General features: G+C 38.0%; 1 protein-coding gene across 1 annotated transcript in view; it reads right to left on the reverse strand.

Moving 5' to 3' along the window:
- Window positions 1–19,951, reverse strand: part of GRM4 (glutamate metabotropic receptor 4) — a 345,391-nt gene extending 325,440 nt beyond the window's left edge. Inside the window, exon 1 of the mRNA XM_039338855.1 lies at window positions 19,196–19,951. The gene's annotated coding sequence lies outside the window, so the exon portion shown is untranslated. The remainder of the gene's footprint in view (window positions 1–19,195) is intronic.
- Between the last annotated feature and the right edge of the window lie 675 nt (window positions 19,952–20,626).

A 20,626-nucleotide genomic window follows, 5' to 3' on the forward strand; every position in this document is an offset into this window, starting at 1 on the left:
AATGGACGAATTATATTTTCCACCTGCAAAGAATATACAGGCATTTGGGGTTTAACTCTTGAATAACATCACAACAGGTAAGACAACCAAAAACCTAAAGCAGGGGTGTCAAACTCGCCATATCACGTGACATGTCACGATGTATCATGACTTTTTTCCCATTGTCGGAGCTGGAGTGGGTGCAGTTTCTGCATGACGCATCTGGTCCATGGGCCAGCAGTTTGACACCCCTGACCTAAAGGATCCAAAACTGAATATAAACAAAATCCCAAAAGTTTCCATTATATCCTTCTCAGAGTTAATCAACTATTTCAAAGAATAATTTAATATCAATGAAAAATATTTTGGGGAGGGACCTTTACTTACATTCAATGTGTAAGTGCAAGGTAATTCCACAGTAACCCATGTAAGCCCTTTTCTCACACCCTGTTTATTCAAGTCAATCATGGACCATCTCATATCTCCTTACCAATGGTTCTGGCAGCAGGTAACTAGAAAGCGGGTTTAAAATAAGTACATACATTCTTGGCCCCCGGCAGCTATGACCAGTAGGCCATAGACAATAAAGCAGCAGGTACCAGCAGTTCCCTTTTCCAACATCTATTCTGAACATTCAGGCAGTAATCCCAAATAACATTGAACTTATAGATGTAAGTGGGAATATAGGGGTTTCCAGAGTTTAGGTGTGAGATGATACTTTTTGTTTTTCATTTGTATGACTTGCAAGTTCATGACATGACTAACCAGGGAATAAATTCAGGCTGTTTCTGGTTATCACCATCCACAGCTGATTGATGCTTGGGTGTTTTTATGGCACATTAACCTTAGTCAGAATTCCAATTAAGCATGTCATTTGAGCACAGCCATGTGAATTATGATGACACTAGAAAAAATAGGGGGGAAATGAAGCCCCATTCTTCTTTCATTCTACAAGCTCACTCTCTTTCTCTTGGTTCCACCCAGATATAAAAACATAATTAAGCTGAACATATCCAGAGTTACCTATTACAAATCACAGTGAGGCCAAATAGCAAGTGTGCAATGATGGTATCACACAAATGCTCCAATTCCATATTTGAATGTCCCAAGTCTACAATTGTGGAGTCCTCGGTACTCTCTGAATTTGGTTTTTTTCTTGCAATGTTTAGAACCTCCAGATCTCAAGTCATAATAATCCTAACAGAAGTGCTTACTAGTCTACAATCCTTGGGGACCTATGGATAATGAGCTGCTTATGTCTGCAGACTTCTGTGGAATCTCTTTTCTTAAAGCTGTTTTAAATTGAAACTGATCACTATACACCTTACTATGTTTTTTGCAGTATGAAATAAGATCATGAAAAAGATTATCCTCAACTCAATGGAATATTCTTGCAACATTTCAGGTTGCGAAATCATAAGTGGCAAACAATTAGGTATGCATTAAGGAACTTCTAGACTGATTCTAGATTCTAGGCTGAGGAAACTAAGTATGTCTAGCCCAGGGGTAGGCAACCTTGTCTCTTTTATGACTTGTGGATTTAAATTCCCAGAATTCCTGAGCCAAGGATGGGCTAGCCTATCAAAAAGAAGGATCGGGGGGACATGATAACTTATTCCAGTATTTGAGGGCTGTGACAAAGAAGAGGGGATTGATTTATTCTCTAGGGCACCAGATTACAAGAAGTAATCAGTGGAAGCTTTTCAAAGAGAGATGCAACCTAGAAGTAAGGAGAAATTTTCTGACAGTGAGAACAATTAATCAGTGGAAAAGCTTGTCCCCAGGATTGTGGATGCTCCAACAAAGGAGGTTTTCAAAAATAGACTAGACTAAAATTTGGCTGGGATGGTATAAGATTCCTGCCTTGAGCAGGTGGTTGGACTAGAAGACCACCAAGACCTCCCTTCCAGCCCTATGATTTTATGAAAAGTCTTGCATCCACATATAAATATACCTTCTGTGAAAGATAAAAGATTTTTAGAAAGATAACTTGGATAACAAAAGAACAATAGGAAGGAAAGTGGTTGTGACCAGGAGAAACAGGAGCCTTTTTTGTGGCCTGTTATATATAATCCTAAGGAAATCTTTATCACAAAATATCTGTGGCCCCAGCCAATGAACTGTTCCTTGCAGCAATCTTATCCATATGTATTGATCTGCACAATCCCACCCATTTCTGTAGGATGAGTTTCAAATAAATACATCTTTGTTAGGTCTAGGCCAACTTGCCCTGGCAACCTCACCCTGGCCATCTCACCCAGGCCAAATCACCATGGGACAACTCGCTGCAAAACAATTCAATGTGGGACAACTCAAGAGAGGAACAAGTGAATTGCAGCAGGTCTTGTCTTGCTTTAGGTTTGAATCCTCTCAAAAGATTTGAAGTCCTTGAGGCTGGGGGGAGCCAGAGCATGGTGTCCCAGAGACCTATTAGCCAAGCCATGAAGCAAGCACTGCACTCCCAGGTAGTCCCTGTGCAAATCCCTGTGCACAATGTGTCTGTGAGAGGAGGCCCACTGCTGCTGCCGCTTCTTCCTGGCATGTCCACTGTTAGAGCCAGCTGCTCTGCTAACATCCAGGTACCAGTCCCATGCCTCTAGCCTTGCAAAATGTACAGGACTGGAAGGAGAAGTGGTGGGGCTCTTTGGCAGCTTCATTTTAAAAGGGGTCGCAGATTTCTTGGGCTATTTTACTCAGCCAGAAAGAATTTCTAATCAGTCTGGTGGCATTTTCCCATTTTCCCAGTCAATGAAGGATTCCTTGGGAATTCCTGAGACCAGCCCATTTACTCCCATTCTGCCACAAGCAGCCAAACCCAGAAAAAATGGACTGACCGCAATTGCCTTTGAGGAGAGCACCAGAGTGTCTGTTTATTCTCTCCTCCACAGCCTCATTTTCCCCTCACTCACTCTCAGCTGAAATCTTAACTTGTTTGCATGAAAAGAGAAAGGATGGATTTGGAGCTGAGATCAAAAGATGGGAGAAGTGGGACATGGGGAGAGAAAAAGCAGTTAAGCAAGTTAAGGTTAACTTGCTTGCATGCAGAGGGACTACCCGGGTGTGCCCTACTTGTTTCATGGCTTGGCTGATGGGCTGATGGGACTCCATGCTCTGGCTTACCCCAGCCTCAAGGACTTCTAACTTGAGAAGGTTCAAACCTAAAGCAAGTCAAGGCCTGCTGCAATTAACTTGCCCCTCTCTTGAGTTATCCCACATTGAATTGTCCCACAGTGAGTTGTCTCATGGCAAGTTGCCCGCGGGAAGACAGTCGAGGGGAATCAGCTGGGGCAGAAGACCGATGCAAGACCAGGGGAGACATGATAGCAGTGTTCCAATATCTGAAGGGCTGTCACAGAGAGGAGAGGGTCAACCTATTTTCCAAAGTATCTGAAGGCCAGACAAGGAATAATGGATGGAAACTGACCAAGGAGAGATTCAACCTAGAAATAAGGAGACATTTTCTGACAATGAGAACAATCCACAATGGAACAGATTGCCTTCAGAAGTTATGGGAGCTTCATCATTGGAAGCTTTCAAGAAGAGACTACCATGGTGTAGGGTCTCCTGCTTGGGCAGGGGGTTGGACTTGATGACCTACAAGGTCCCTTCCAACTCTGTTATTCTATTCTATTCTGTTCTGTTCTGTTCTGTTTTGTTCTGTTCTATGCCATGGTGAATTGTCCCATTTTGATCTTTTGCTTCTTATTATACTTTTTCATTTCTCTTTGTTGTGATCCTGGCTTTGGATTATCTAAAAATTTGTCAGATGTTTTATATTCAATTAGGTTGCATGATTTGTCTGAAATGGTGTAGAGTTTTCTGCCTAAGCAGGGGGTTGGACTAGAAGATCTGTCAACTCTGCTATTTTGTTCTGTTATATATTTTGGTATTTTCATATACCAAATGAAAAGCAGTTAAACTATTATGGAAATAAAGATATTTTAAGAATATATTAATTCAACCTAGATCTAATCATGCTAATTAGAGCAAACCCATAACTATTGACATTAATGGGAAAATGGTCACAACTAAATTAAGTTTATTCATTTCACTGAGTCTGCTCCAAGTCCATGATTCATATTGACACAGTTACGGTACCCATGAAAAGATCCTACATTGGAATGAACATGCATGAGTAAAACATGATGAACTTTGGTAGAAATGAAATAGTTGTTTAAAACTGGATTCCAAACTGGCAGAAATGCCATATTCAATCAAAGTTCGTGTTTGTGTGTTAGTTTCAGTGGTAAAGTCTATAGCAAAAGAACATCTATCAAATATTTACAAGCCCCAATAAAAAAAGATGAACAGTTAAAAAAACACAGAGAAATAGGTAGAGTTTCATTAAATATTAATTAAAATATCCCACTAACTATATCAGGCAAGTGACAAAACAAATTACATATTGCCCTTTTGGGAAGTTAGTGCAAAAAGAGAGAGAGATTTCATTTTGTTCTCCACATTAAATAACCGCAAGAATGATACAATTTAGCCAGCTGTTAATGCACTGATTCAGTTATACACTCTAGATTATTAAGAGGAGGAAAATAAACAGGTGCCAGGACCCAAAAAATAGCTCAAAATCAGTTGAAATCTGGTACGGTAATGCAGTTCAACTTATGTATTCAATCATGTCCTCCGTGTGCCAAATTAAAAATTATGATTCAGCCATATTAGAGGGCAGGGGAATCACATACAAAAATTTAACTGGCCTACCCTGATTTTGCATGCATGCCATAGACTCAAAAGGCAGATCTTTATTTTGAGGCTTGATCTAGGGCAGTAGAAAAAAAAAGAATAATATAATAACCCGAAGGAAAGGAAAGGAAAGGAAAGGAAAGGAAAGGAAAGGAAAGGAAAGGAAAGGAAAGGAAAGGAAAGGGGAGAGGGAAAGGGAAAGGGAAGGAAACAAAGAGAAAGGAAGAAGGGGGAAGGAAATTGAATTTCTGGTACCTGCAAGGCAGTATGCGAAGTCAACAGACTTTGCTTTTCTTTAGAAATGTAGTTTTCCGTACAATACATATTAATCAGCAACATTGGTTGTGGCTACTGGTTTTCATACTTTTATGCAATGGTCCTGAAATTCTACTACCACTATACTTGTACTGGATGACCTTGACATCTGTTAATCATGAGCTGGTGCTTGTCAGGCACCAGGCAGGGTAGAGTAGAAATGTTTCCCATTCTTGCCCTTATGTTTTTCTGCTGTTTGGAGTGCTGCCAGTATTAATAAGTGAGCTAGAAGGAAGAGAAAGCCTGAAGTATTAGAGACTGAGAAAAAAAGAGCTGAAAAACTTTGAAGGTTTGCAGTTTCAGCTTATTTCAAAAGTGATAGTGGTTTGGAAATACCCCATTGAGTATTTAGTTATACTTAGCTCAAGTTTTAAAAAAAATCTGACATGAGTCTTTTAGGAGACAAAACCATCCAGTCATGAAAAAGGTTTTATTAGAAGTATCAGCTACCTAAATGCTATAAAATGTGTTGTGTTATTAAAAATCAAGATTACAAATACCTTCAAGCTTTGTAAAAAAAAAACCATGGCTAGACCTTCATCTTATCTCACAAACTTGAACTTCTGGATGTGCTGTGTAAAGACTTTGGCTCTAAGAAATAATTGTCTCAGATTGACTAAATTATTCTTTCATTAAACATGTTATCAAATGAACAATTCTGAAAAATGAGTAGACTAAGCTTCATGGGTCAATTGATTACTCATCAACAAGTATCAATATTATTTAACATATAAGGCACATTCCCCTCAGCATTAAAATATATTTTAATAATGTTAACTAGCTATGAAATGAAATTCTTATAAAAGTGAAAAATGCACTGATTTCTCCCCTATTTATCTTTCAATGGCCAAGGAAACCATCAGGATTTGAGTTTTAGATTATTATACTGTGTGGGAGGACAATAAAATGAGGGAGGGAGGGAGCTTCTGCAAGCATTTAGGAGTAACATTAAATAACCTTTATTATTTATGGTAAATAATAAAAAAAATGCTTAATCTGAGGATATAGAGGAAAATCAGTTGCTACAGAAAAATATGTAATGAAACCAGAAGCAAGCATATTTGCTATGGATTTCCGGAAGAAGTTTATGGCTTTCCAAATTATTGTTTTAATGTTCAAGTCAGTTCTTCCTTTTCAGGAATAGAGTGGGTCAGAGAAGGAGATCTAACTCAAGAAGGCCCACCCAGTCATTGAAGAGATAAGAAGAACTCATATTCACTTGTACTGAGGGATACTGTTGATCAATAGTCCTTTTGGTTGTTAGACAACTTGGTACAGGTGCATGATAGCCCCAGAGTTAGAGTAATTCCCTCCTTGACACCAATGAAAAAATATATTATATCATATCATATCATATCAATCATATATTTGTCGTCTATCTATCTATCATCTATCTATCTATCTATCTATCTACTTTATAGAATAATATGTATATTTTTTTTAAAGGAAGACTTTCAAAATGTTTAAACAATAGGGGCAAAATAAATTTAGTCTTCTCTCATTTTTATCTTGCCGGCAAGAGGCCAAGGATATTTATTTGCCTATGGATGTGTTAAGAACAACCTGTTAACTCAGCCCAGATCCAAGTTAGTCACATTGTCCAACCAAGTATTTATGCCCATTTCTATGAATTCTTAAAAAAATTAACCTACCTGACACAATTCCCAAGTTTCTACAAGGTGACATCATTTGTTCAATAACAAAAAATAGGTTGAGATAATAATTATCTGTCTGGTATAAAATTTGTTTTAGATAAACTCTTATCCAATGTCTTGATTTCATCACAGTTGCTATCATACATAAATCCTTTTGAAGGAATTAATCATTGGTCAATCTGCACAATACCTTTGGATACTATTTGTCCTGTACGGTGAACTGAATTTTGGTTATAATTAAAAGATACACCAAATGACATTGTTTTGTGAAACACCTCTTAAGGAGAAAAGAGAAAAAATACATGAACCACTCTGGTACAGGGTAATTGAGTTGAAATGCATAAAATGAAGATTGGCTATATTTGTACAGGTGTGTGCTTGAGTTACATTGAATTCTTATGTCACAAAAACAGACTGCTGGTCGCATTTGGGGTTAAAATTGTTTTATGTGTTTAAAATAATTGCAAATATAGGCATTGAAGAGATGTTGGGGATTAATTATTGTGCCATTCCAGGCCATCAAACAAATTTCCAACAAATTGCAACAAAATTAGCCCAAACTGTACTATATTGTAGCTTACAGTCAACGAAAAACCATCAAATATCCTCAGCTGAACATTTTAAATACAAATAAATGTGCTCAAATTATTCTTTTAAACCCTGCCTTAGAGCTAGGTAAATGTCAAGGGAAGAGTGTGTGCAACTGCTATTATGGATACTGCCATTATCTATACAGCTTCACATCATCCTATGCAAAAATATCCCCTCCATTTCTGTAAACAGTAAAGTCTTCCAGTCAAACACAAAATTGACTTTATAGACAATCCATGTAGTTTTCTTGCCAAAAAGTGGTTACAGTCCCTGAATTTCCTGTGTTCTCCATCCAAGTACTTACCAGGTCAGATCCTGCTTAGTGTATCAGGATCAAAGATAGGTATATACTGCCACCTAGCACGGCTTCAGTTCCTCTATGCTTCTGTTTACTTGGTAATTATGTTGCCCCTTTTTCATACAAAAAAGCCAAGGAGGAATTTTAAGAAAACTGTGAAGAGATCTGTTGAACTTTTGGATCTACTTCAATGCAGCCAGAAAATTCAGTTACAACATTTGAAAAATGTTTATCTTTATATATGAGGTTAGTAATTCACTATAATCAGCAGCTATCTCTTCAGGCCTTAAACATGAAGAGACTTATGGACAATAAATAAATTAAGTGAAGTTGATCTACCAATATAATGAGTTATGTATAATTGTCTCTTGTCATCAAAATAAGCCTTATAAAAACATACAATTAAACTTAAGTAAAGCACACTGCAATCTCAACAAAAAAAAACATGAATGTAACCAAACTTAGACATAATGATTTGCAGTTGAGCCAAAACATTCTGAGATCCATGTGGTTTTAGAAATTACCTCAGTTCAACGGGCAGGGTCAGAAAATCAAGAGGGCAGCTACAACTGTGCTGACAGCCACCTTGACATTTTGACCCCAGCATCATCCCTGTATACATCCCTGGCTCAAACCAATAAACTAAGTCTGCATCAACGTCTGTATTTTTGTACTAATTTGGTTCGTTTCTTCCAGTTTATCTTTGTATAGGAATTATGGTTATTTTATTAAAATTATAATATGACTGGATCTGTTTATATAATGAAATCAATATTTTGGTGATTATTGCATTTAAACTTAAGTTGCATTTCTAATTCATAAGTGTTTGTTTAGATAAGCCCACTAGATCTTGCTAATGTTCTATTATTCTGTAGAATCATTATTTTGTTTCTAGAACACTTCCATTTCCAAATTTCAGCGAAGCCATTGGACAGTAGGGGTGGCAGCATCACTAGTGCACTAAAATATTTCAGACAAAATAGCAAATAACAAAGGAGCACCACTGTTATTTTGTGTACAATGTATTTTTACCCAATGAACAGTGATAACAATATATTGAAAATAGATATATTAAAATGGAAACTTGTGGAGAATCTTGACTAGATGAAGTGCTGACTTGTTATCTTTTCATGAAGTCTAGCTAATCTAACTCCCAGAAGACACTGTATTAAAATAGTGCATACTTTACAGAAACAGATCCTTCTTTATCAAAGTTAGAATTTGTCTTGAATAGATAATACAATAGAAATAGTAATAATGATGTACCTCTGTTTCTACAACATGACTGATTGAATCAACTGCTCCAATGGACAATTGACGCACCCTTTCCCATAAGCAGCAGATAATCAGGAAGTGGTTATTTTCAAAGTCCTTTCAACCACTACAATGGGGGCTAGTGAGATGTTAGTTGCTTCTGCCTCAGTGCCTCTCAATACAAGCAAAATAAAATGAAATTAAAATTAAATCTTTCCATTCTCAGAGCACACTAGTTGGTGGAAGCACCATAGCACATTAACTAGCCTAAATATTAAGAATGTTGCATAAATAGGACTGGTGAGTTATATCTCCTGTCTCAAGTCCTAATTCATAAGATTCATAACATTGAAGAGATAAGAAGGATAGGTAAACCTACCCACTATTCATCATACATTATTGTTTAATTGAATGTAGAGAATAGTCTAAGGGTTATTTCCATGAAAAAAATGTTGAGCACAAAATCCACCTGTCAGTATGATGATGATGTTGATGATGATGATAAACATGATGATGATGAGGGAAGTTAGCCCAAAGAAGGAAATATTAAAAAGGCAGAAAAATATATTTTTCTTCAAAAGGACTTTTTAAAACCAAATCTGGCTCCAAATCTATCTCTCTGCCCCAAGCAAGACTTTAGCCCCATACAAATGCAGATGTAAAACCATCTGAAAGTTGGAGCCAGAGCAATCAAGAAGACAAAAGAAGATCTGCATACCCCACCCAAACTCTAGGAGTCATTAGCCCCATCACCTGGGAAGCAGGATATGATAATAGAATTAAACCACAGATATCAAGGCCCAGACAAACACTCAGAAATAGTCTCAAGGTTCATGCCACAGGAACAGGAAACTATTCCAAACAAGGCTAGAGGGGGTATAAAAGCCTACTACCCCATGTGCTCAGTCTCTTCTCTCCTCTGTACTTTACTGAAGACCATCTTTCTGCAATAAACTGTAACCTTCTTCCCAAAGCAGTCACCATGTTTGCTTATTTATTCCCGGCTTGGATGAACCAGGATGAAGACCTTACTTCTATCAATGATGACGATGACAATGACTATTATTTTATCCTGTCTTTTTTATAAATAATTCAAGGTGGTAAGAATACTTTTCCTTCTATTTTCCCCACAACAACAGCCTTGTGAACTGAGAGAAATGACTGATCCAAAGTCACTTAGCCAGCTTCCATGCCTAAGAGAGGCCTAAAACTCAATTTTCTAGTTTCTAGCCAACACTTCACCACTATACCAAACACACTGGGAGCAGGCATTCACAAGAAAATCTTTCCACATCTTCTTTCATCCCCACCATAATGCCTCAGTTTCTCAAAGAGAATACTACAGTTCATATCCCTACCTTCTTCTTTCCTATGACAACCAGTTTTGGCAAAGAATATGAAGAAATTTTGAGACTTGATATAATTTGTGCACGGCTCCCAAATATAGGCTTACCATATCAAAATGTATTTGTGAAAACAGGATTAATTTAACATGCCAGATTTGAGTTTCCCAATACTTGTATTTATTAGACAAAACCTTTCTTTAATTGAAAAAAGTTCCCAGAACAAACTGATGTCATGGGCAGAGGTGTAATATTCAGCAGTGGAACATATAATGAAGGAGGTCATAGGTTCATTCTCTAGAAGAGTGTTTCTCAGCCTCAGCTTCAGCAACTTTAAGAACTATGGACTTCAACTCCCAGAATTCCCAGAATTTCCCAGCCAGACTGAAAAACACTGCTCTAGAGTAGTTTTAAACAAGGAAGTCTCCCTCTTCCCCCCCCCTTCCATAGACAGAGAATTGCCAAGCCACAAAAAATGTCCTCTAGAGAATGAATAAAGTCCAGCCAAAACAAATGCAACAAAGAGATCTATTTAAGAATCTTAATATCACAAAATATTCCATCATCCTAGAAATATTGCTTGATTATTTCTTTACCCCTCACTAATATTTTTTTTCTTTTTCTAGCTTCTTTGATCAAATCTTTGGAGAGGTATCTGTGCACTGATATAATTATGCAAATGCAGCATGTATTAATTCTTTTTAAAAACCATGCCACTGAAGAAGTGGGAAACATGCCAAAGATGACTTCAGACCAGCGAGAAACTAAAAGTTAAATGAAACGGAACAAGGCTGCTAGTACAGATACAGATGGAGAGCTGTAAATAGCCTTTTCAGACTCAACCATATATTCAAATGCTCAGCCTCAATTTCTCAATATATTTTCACAAAGTTTGAACCATTTAACTTTCTTTTTTTTTCTTTCTTTTTTAAGTATTTTTTTTAATGCTTATGTTATATATATTTTATTATTAATTATTTTATAAGTTGTAAAAATTTGTTTAGGTTTTTTAAAATTTTAAATAAGCCTGTATCCAGTTCTGGGAAGCTCGGGGAGGGGGGAGGGAGGGGGGGGGTTGGGAGGGATGGGTGAGGGTTGGTCGTTTATTTGTAAAACTTAAAAAATTTTCAATAAAAAAAAAAAACATTTAACTTTCTTGCAAAACTAAACTGAAAGAGTGTATCAGTCCTGCAGTAGGTAGTAGAAAAATCTGAAATCTGCCAAATTATTGTGACTCTTTAAGCTTCAGACTAACTATAGTGTTGTATGAATGAAATATGACAATATAAAATGATTTGGCTTAACCTCTACTGTATATTTTTATATACTACCTGAATATTTTCATATATTATTCATTAGCTGTGCTCAGCAATCCAGCCATGAAAGACAATAATTTGGATTGGTGTTTTCACAGGAAAAGAGAGGTATCGATCAAGCAGTAGCCACATTCAGAATGAAGCATCTTTTATCCTGGTGTTTATATACTAGTCTGGAAATTTTCTGGTGAGTTTTTCAGGTGGCAGGTGAAGTTGTGGCATATTCTGACATATTAATGGAATGATCTGAGAAGGGAAAGAAACATTGTGCCATGGTGACTAGATAACCACACTGCTTTTCAAAGCATAAATCATATACTGTAAGTATAGATCTCTCCAAGAATTTCCCCTTTTCCAACTAGAGTGCCTCCCACTGAGCTCCAACATCAAAGAGCATAATATTAGCCTGCTATTCTTTAAAGTGACTTCTCCAGCTACTCTAGAAGGCTGGATCTATAAAATCTAATGTTACTGTAACCAAGACAATTAAGGCAGGGCTCCCAGATCTGAGCTACAAATCACTAGACCACTAATAAATGACAGCAAAGATTCAGCAAAAGAGACAGGAAGGAGTTAGAATTTGACAGCAAAGAGCAAAGAATTTGAATCTGACAGGAAATTCTGTGACAGCAAAGAGTTAGAATTTTCTGTATTACGATATTGTCTTCTAATGGTCATTCAGATTTTTGCAGCATAAACATCCAAGGAGAAGTTCAATTGCTTCTGTTGCTACAAATCACTGTCACGCTCATGAAATCATTTTGAGCAACTCTGTTGCATGGTATTTCACTTAAGTTCCAGTTACATTATGTACATAGCTATTTCTTACCATTACTATGGACAAGGCCAACATGAATGGCATTGGACAATGATAAGCAGTGCTTCATCCCCCAATCCCCCAATAAAATCACTGAGTAAATTGGTCCATCACAGTATCCCAGCATTACTAGGAGAATAAATGGACATTATCCATCACAGAGTTCAGAAACATCAAAGAGTTGCTTTACAGGATCTCCATAGCTGTAGACTAAGAAGAAACACAGCACTTCACCCCTCCTTATATAGAATCAAAGGCCATTTCTATTTATTTTGCCAGGCACTTATAAATCCCTATAGGAAAATGGCAACTGAAACAATAATGTTCATGCATGGCAATGGAAAACCTAGCTTTTTGATGCAAATAAATAATATCTCCAATTAAACCATAATGTTTTGATATTATTATTATTAAATGATTTACAAGCATCATGAAGGCTATTTGAATCATGGAGACAAAAGGGGCCAAAATATTCTATCTGTATGAAGAAACAACATATTTTGCCTCCGATTTGGTTTGGAGACTGTGAAAATTTTGTACTATAAATTGTGAGTCCTTTTTCCTGCTGTTCCATACATAGATTTTAGTGAAGTTAATATACTAACTCTAATATCAAAATCCCAAAATGTTACAAGTGTGATTCTCAATATGAGAAGACTGAAACAAAGAACTGTGTGGAAAATATTTAACTTACAGAAAGAATAAATGCATATGAAGTAGAAATATATGCTTGTCTATTTTATACTTGTGTCAGTGAGGATATAGATACTGTGATGATATGTATTAGTCACCCTCAGAACTGCTGTCACACATGCCAGATAATTTACACAGACATCATTTCCTTGTAAAAAGAAAAAAATGCATGCATCCCCCACAAACATTACTGTATATATAGTGAATGCATGTGCACCAATGTTTCAGCCTTTGAATGTGTTGCAGATTTCTGCATATTTGCTTTTGTGTGATATATGCATTATCAGCAATACAAGGTATATAGAAATAAACCAATCACTAGGAAACACTATGTGTATGATCATTCCAGAGTCCACTACAATCCCTCTATAACAGCGGTTCTCAACCTGTGGGTCGCGACCCCATTTGGGGTCGAATGACCATTTCACGGGGGTCGCCAAACAATGTAGTCTGCCATTTTTTCCCCTTTTCCTTAGCTGTGCTACTCCCTTTTATTCTATTGGCTTTCAAAAGCCAATAGGAATTGTCCAGGCTGTCTCTGCCCTGCTGAGCCCGCCAAAAGTCCCATTCTGCAAACGATGCTGCAAGTTGTCTGCAGCAAAGGCAAGCTGTCTGGAAGTTTCCACCCCTCCCTGCTGAGCAACTACTAAAAATGTAAGTAAAAGAGGGCCAGGAGTGGGAGGTGGGAGGCCGGCGGGCGCAGGGAGGGTTGCTGGCACGCGTGGGGCCCGGCGGGTGCCTTACCTCCCTTGGGCTGGGCCAGCTGGTGGCCCAGCCAGTGGTCACCCTGCGCCGTCGCTGCCTCTTGCCAGCTACGCCTTGGCCGGCGCAGGGGGCAGAACCACGCATGCGCAGCGCTCCCGGGCAGGGAAAGTCCTTGACTTACGACCGGTTGGGTAGTCCTCAACTTACCACCGGTTGGGGGTCGCGGCATTAAAAAGGTTGAGAACCACTGCTCTATAATATGCTTCTCTCACATCAAACTTGGAAAAAAATGCTAGAAATCCTATTTTCTGGACCACATTGTAACCTACAAACTGCAGTTTCTCTGAGTGTTTTTTATTTCCTCTAAGAAATAAAACTTGCCAATAATGCGATTAAAGACTATTAATCTTAAATAACCTGATTTCCCATGCTAATAGTACAAAGGGATGGAGCTACTACCTCATTTATGTGGCTGCAAATTGTGAGTTGTGTCAGTGTTTGTTTTTCCTCCTTTAGATCGATACCATTTTCTCCAGCTGCACTAATCCTTGAGAAAGCTAGGATAGTCTTATCACTGCAGAATATTCCAATTTGTTTACATTGTTAGTTTCACCAGGATCACCACAATGATACTCCTTTGGCTGAACTTCATTATAAAACCTGTTTCATCAGAATGAAAAAAAAGGACCAATAGTTCTAAGACTTTTTTTAATATCAAATTAATAGCCACCCCACCCACCCAGTATCCTTAAACATGCTTATAATACAGGTGCTATTCCAGTTAAATAGACATGGGCAATTGGAAAGAATATTCATAAAAGCCAGTTATCATCACTGAATGTGGCATATGGTGCTGTTGATCTGTTGATCAACATCTTGTCAATCTTACCTGTTGATCCTACTGCTAATATCTGTTATGAAAATTCAAGGACTCAAGAGAGAATTTGTTATCAGTTAAGACTGGCAACCAATTGCCTCACGATATCAGTTCTTAAAGTGGAGTGCACCACTGAAATCAGCTGGTTAGCAAGACTTTGGCTTAAATTTCCATGTCTTTGAAGAAAATTAGGATATATCTTGAGTGATAGCACAGATCACAACCTGCCTTTGCTTAGCTCTATATAGTATTCCTCATAGACTTCTGCCACTATTTTCTCATGACCCCTGTTTGATCTCATTGAAAAGTAAAAGCACTGACAATTCAGCAATTATGATAGACAGATCAGAGGAATTCAGAGTAAGATTGACAGGCAGAGAAGTGAGGGGAGGAGTAGAGTTATTCTGACAGTGAACATGTGCTAATAAAACAAACCCATACAATGCATCTTAGTGTCAGAAGAGGGAGCAAGAAAGAAGATGAAAGTCAGCCTTTATTTCTGCTCTTGCCAAATGCAGTGAAGTCTTGAAATAAATTTTTGATAGCCTCTTGCTAACTAGAGCAACACAATTTTAAAATGACAGTAACACCCACCTTGCAAAGAACCACCATGAAATCTCAAGTGCCCAGGTTTCTTTGTTTTTTTTAATGAAGGATGAATCTCTCTCACACACAGAGAGGGGGGGGGAAGGAGGGAGGGAGGGAGGGAGGGGGAGAGAGAGAGAGAGAGAGAGAGTGTGTTCTGGTTAACAGCATGGTGAATATCTGGCACTCTGTTTCCAGGCAAATTTTCTGTGGAAAATATATCAAGAGAATAGTTTCTTGTCTGGCTATGATGTGTAATGCTTGTGGATGCAGAGATGTACATTTCAAAGAGAAAGCTTTCTTATTGCTATAAGCTAATCATAGGCATCATTGAGCATGATCAGGTGTCCAGCAAATATTATCCAGGTAAAACAAAGTATAGGCATTTATAAAGAGTGGTTCGTTTTTCTCTTCTTTTTCATAAAATGTTGAAAGGAGGGACTGAAAGAATGCTTGGGTTATTCAATAACATATTACAATATTTGCAACATTCAGGTCCCCACTTACAATGGTTCTAAGCTTCTGGCAGTGGAAGAGGCCCTGAAACCAGCCAAAGAATACTATACACAAATTATCTGTAAATATGCATGAATGTAAGTAGATATTTGTAGCCCACCCACTTTGCACAGAGTTGTCTCCTGTTAAAATTATGTTATACCTATAACCATTTCAGGATAGTGACTTTGAAAAAAACCAGCTTCTGTTCTTATTCTATTTTTCCAGAGTCATCACAGAAGGAGGCATCTTGCAAAATTAGCAAGATGGTAGATGGAGCCATGCAATGGAAGCTCCACTTCTTTTATACCTGTGTTGATGCTTCATACACATTCAAATGATTTGGCTTCTGGCTGTGTTGGCTGGCAACATAGCACTTTGTCTGCCATCCTGCCTTCGCACATACACACATACCACCTGCAGATGCTGCTGAGCTTTTCTATTCATCTGCTAATGCTGATGAGGCTGATCCTACCAGGAGTGGAAATATGGTCTGGAGTGACCAGGTGGCCAGAATAGAATCCTAAGGAAGTAATCAAAGAGCTTATATTCCATGCTCTGCTGAGACAATAATATCTTCAGCCTTTCCTTAAAACATCTAATGAATATACCATATTCTTAGATGGTTCCATTGTAGGTTATCTTTTACGTTTGCTATTTGGCATATAGGTTTTAAATTTTTATAGGGTCTTTTCATTTTGTATAATGGTTTTATATTTTTATAAATATTTAATATGTTTTATATATTTGTTGTTTTTATTGATTGCTGCATGCCGCCCAGAGTCATTCCTGTAAGATGAGCAGCCATATGAATGTGATAAGTAAATATTCTACAATACTTTATTTCATTGTTAAACTTTAGTGTTTATGCAAAATCATGTATCTTGTATACAAAATGCATCTGTTTGATGTTTTGCACTCTGGAACAATAGATTTTACATTTTGAATATTTAAAGATATCTATCATATCACCTCCTAGTTATCTTTGTTTACATCTGTGTCCTTCTTTATTTCATTTATTAGAAATGTTTGTCATCTTTCATAAAGTATTCCTAGGCAACTTTCAGTGTTCTAAAATCCACAATATCTAATGTTTCTTCATTGGACTTGTTTTAATCTAAGGCTATTAAGAGTTCTACAGCCAATAATTTGCATCCTCAGAGATCCACTGAGCACCTCTGATGAAATATGTATGATATGTGTATTGAAAGGTGGATTTGAGCCTCTAAGCTATCTGTGAAGACGCTGAAGTCTTAAAAAAGCAAAATAACCTTGATGTATTTTTCTTTCTACAACAACCCATATTCCAACTGCTGGTTATCTGTAATCCTAATGCAGTTTAATGAATATCTGCAGGGCTGCTTCCGATTGCAAAGCATCAAAACTTCCTTCTGGGAAGTAGCATTTAGATTATATGCACTCCATTTAATGTAATAGTAGAACTGATTAAATAATACATCTTCAGATAGACCTTTTGAATTTAAGTGAGGCAGGAATTATGGCACATGTGAATGTCACTACAACAAGAAGCTTGTTATCCATTGACTATGCTGAAAATGACCCATTCTGCTATTTCTTTCAGCACTACCTTGTGAGATCTTCTTTTAGCTCAGTGCCAAAGATGAGTCAATACCAGCAGCAGCTTATATTTGAAATCCATGATTACCAAAGGTTTTTAGTAATTTTACTAAATTACTGGTAGGTTGTTGCTGTTGTTGTTTGGTGGGCTAAAATGGGCACAACTTATTACAAAACAAATTATCATGGAAAATTTAATTCAGAGAACCATCCTGCCCCAGGAAAGTGCCACAATATTTTTGATGAACTTAGGTGCAGAAGCAAAGCTTTGGTCTCTCGTATCCTAAGAAACACTTTAAAAGCAGCAGCACTTTTAAAAGGCACGATTTAGTTTCTCACATTATGCCCTTAATCTTAAAACGCCATCAAGTGGAGATTTTTGGTTTCCCCCTCTAACACCAATTCATAACCAATGTGTGACATACCAACTGATCCAATTATAGACAGTTGTTACTTACTTTCTGCAGAGAAAACACAGACCTTTACACTTCTGTAGCAGATACGGATAATGACAAATAGAAGTTAGTCATACTTTCTTCTGGGTTAGCCATAAACAAATCTAGAAAAATCTATCCCTCAAAAGTGGTGCTGGGAATAAATAGGTGTCTAAGTTAGACAGCTCTGCCCATTGACTAACAGTGTAATTCTTTGCTTAAATGGTATCTTTCACCTTAGCATATTAGCCTGCTGCGAAAAGTATTTAAATTCATAAAAATTAAATAATTCCAGGCTGTGCTTGCTGGACAAAAGTTAAACAGATGATTTTATTATTTAGTCACTGAAGCAAAACGGCCAAAGGTTTATCATAGCCTAGAGGTGTTTCAGAGCATTATCTTTGAGGCAACAAAACATCAGAACCATTATTTTCAATTCCAGATACTATCTATAGTAAAAACAGTGGAGAAAAAAATCTAGTCTGAGGACAAATTAGCATAAAGCATCAAGGGAAAAACCAGCCACAGTGCTGTGGGGGAAAGGGGTAGCAAATGCAAATTATTAATGCAATTAACTTAGAAGGGAGGTAGGGAGAACAATTGAAATAACTCACCCCCATACTATAACCATCTCAAAGTACTACACGTCCAAACACTGTCTGAATCTTATCCTATTCCTATTCTCTCTCTCCTTCTCCAACATTTTTTTACATGTATTTACCAAACAGCAAAAAGCAGCCTTCTCCATTATGCTGCCTTCATTTATTTATTTGCTGGGAAAGCAGTTTTCTTTAAGTGTCTTTCTGCTGCAGCCCAAATGGAGGCAGACATTCTTCTCCTTGGACCCTTTTAAAGCACTGGGGTTTAAGACAATAATTTAAAAAACCCCAATTCAATATACATGCATTATTTAAAAAAAAATACCAAATGGGCAAAATGCAACACTGCTTTCTTATTTGATGGAATAAGGTTTCCTTTTCTGCAACACTCCTTTGGTCTGCCCAAGTCTGACCACTCCTTTGGTCTCTCTTTATTTAAGTCTTATTTGATTGACTGCCTTATAAAGGGAAGATCTTCCCACCACTCCTTCCCACTCAACCCTGCAATCTCAGTGATTCAGTGCAAGTGATTACCAGGACCCTTGTGCTCATATTTCATTGCCTGACCAATCCCACTGGCAGTGCTGATATGTTCATTAGCATATCTGCAAACATCAAAGCCCTCAAACACAGCAAAGTTCTTCACATGTGGTGAGTTCTCCTGTCACTAAAGTCAGGAAGAAAGGGGGGGGGAGCAATAGCTCATTACAAAGATGCACAAATGCAGAACTGCACACCTCTTGCTAACTGCAAGCCTGACGAGCTGGTATTTCCTCAGAGTGGAGCATCACTAATCCTACAATACAAGAAAATCACCAGCAGTTCAAATTTGAAGGAGGAGGGAGACAGACAGGCAGGCAGGCAGATAGACACACATATACTGCTGGGATAGGAAAGCGATTTCTCAGGCAATCTCAAGGGGTTTATCCATTCATTAATACAAAGGGAAATTGAAGAACTCACCCTTAACGATTAGGCGAAGCTCTGCCAAAATTTTCTCCTCCTGATGTTCCTCTTTAAAAAAAAAAAAAAAAATCCACATTACCCCAGTTCACAAAATCTTCACTTTCTGAGAAGCTTGGCAAGAAGCTATTTGTAGTTCTTGTGTTGCTCAATTCCTTAAGATTTTGTGTTCTTTAAAACTCCCTCTCCTTTTCTTTCAGTCTAAAAACAGAAAAGCTCACTTTCGTTTCTTCCTTCTGTCCAAAATCAGGACGGGCATGAGTCTTGCATACTTTAAGAAGCAGTTCGTAGTGGGGGTTATACATACAGGTATATAATGTTTCATTCATTCACCTGAGCGTAGCAGAATGCCCGTCCTTCTGTGTGGAACTCAGCAAGCTTTTCCTGTGGCTCTTGCAGGTCTCCTGATTTCCTCTTACACCACTTGATAATGAATGGATATTGTTGAGGGGTTGATTTCCTGAATCCCCGAAACACACGCGCGCGCGCAACATACAGCACACGCAAGCTTTCCCCACACATACACACACACACACACACACGAAGTGCCTCGCTTAGGCTAGCCCCGAGGAGCTGTCCTTGGCTTATGGTTCTGAAAGAATCTTCCGTTCTAAAGCCAGTCGCTAAGAAGCTGGGAAAGAGAGAGAATGTGTGTGTGTGTGTGTGCGCGCGCGCGCGCGTGTATCTCTTATCCTCTACGAATCCCGCTGAAGAAAATCTGTATTCCGTAGCCAGCGGTGCTGAGGCAGGGTTTGTTTGCCGCTATACACCTTCCAGATCCACTTCCCTTTTTCAGTTTCAAGGAAATCCTAGAATTTAACACATAAAGTAGCAGAACTCTTTCCAGCAGGGATTGAATTTGTAGTGTCAGATGAATCTCAATCTTCTTTGTCTCTCATGGGTGAAAGCCTTCAAACGGTTCCTCCTCTCAGCATTCAGGGATAGCAGCAAAAGGAGATTGGTCCTGGATGAAAAGATAGACACTGGGAGAAAATGAATGATGGGGTGGGAGGGAGGGGATCTACCATCGCACAAAACTAAATTCAGTCTGATAACATCTGCTGAACAGCATGCACAGGCAGCCAGAAAGGAGGGAGGCATGTAAGTTTTGCAGTTGGATCTGCTGCTAAGCAAAAGGCTTTTGATTTCTGCCAGCCTTTTAAAGAACTAGTACACCTTGATATTACAGCAAACGAAGCCCTACAAGATCCTTTTGAAGTCATGTCATTCCACAGAGTTATTTTTCCATTCCACATATTAGAAAGTTTATGTATGTGCACTCAACTCTGTGTGATGGAGATTTAGTCCGTGGAAGCATATATAATAATGAACGTGCTAGTCTAAGATACCACAAGGCTCTTTGTTACCTGTATTGGAATGCAATTTTTTAAAAAACACACACACAGCCTTTCAGTACTCAAGAGTCTCCTC

The sequence above is a fragment of the Crotalus tigris genome, unplaced genomic scaffold (genome assembly GCF_016545835.1).
Source record: "Crotalus tigris isolate CLP2741 ecotype Arizona unplaced genomic scaffold, ASM1654583v1 scf7180000017550.10884619, whole genome shotgun sequence".
Classification (NCBI taxonomy): Eukaryota; Metazoa; Chordata; class Lepidosauria; order Squamata; family Viperidae; genus Crotalus; species Crotalus tigris.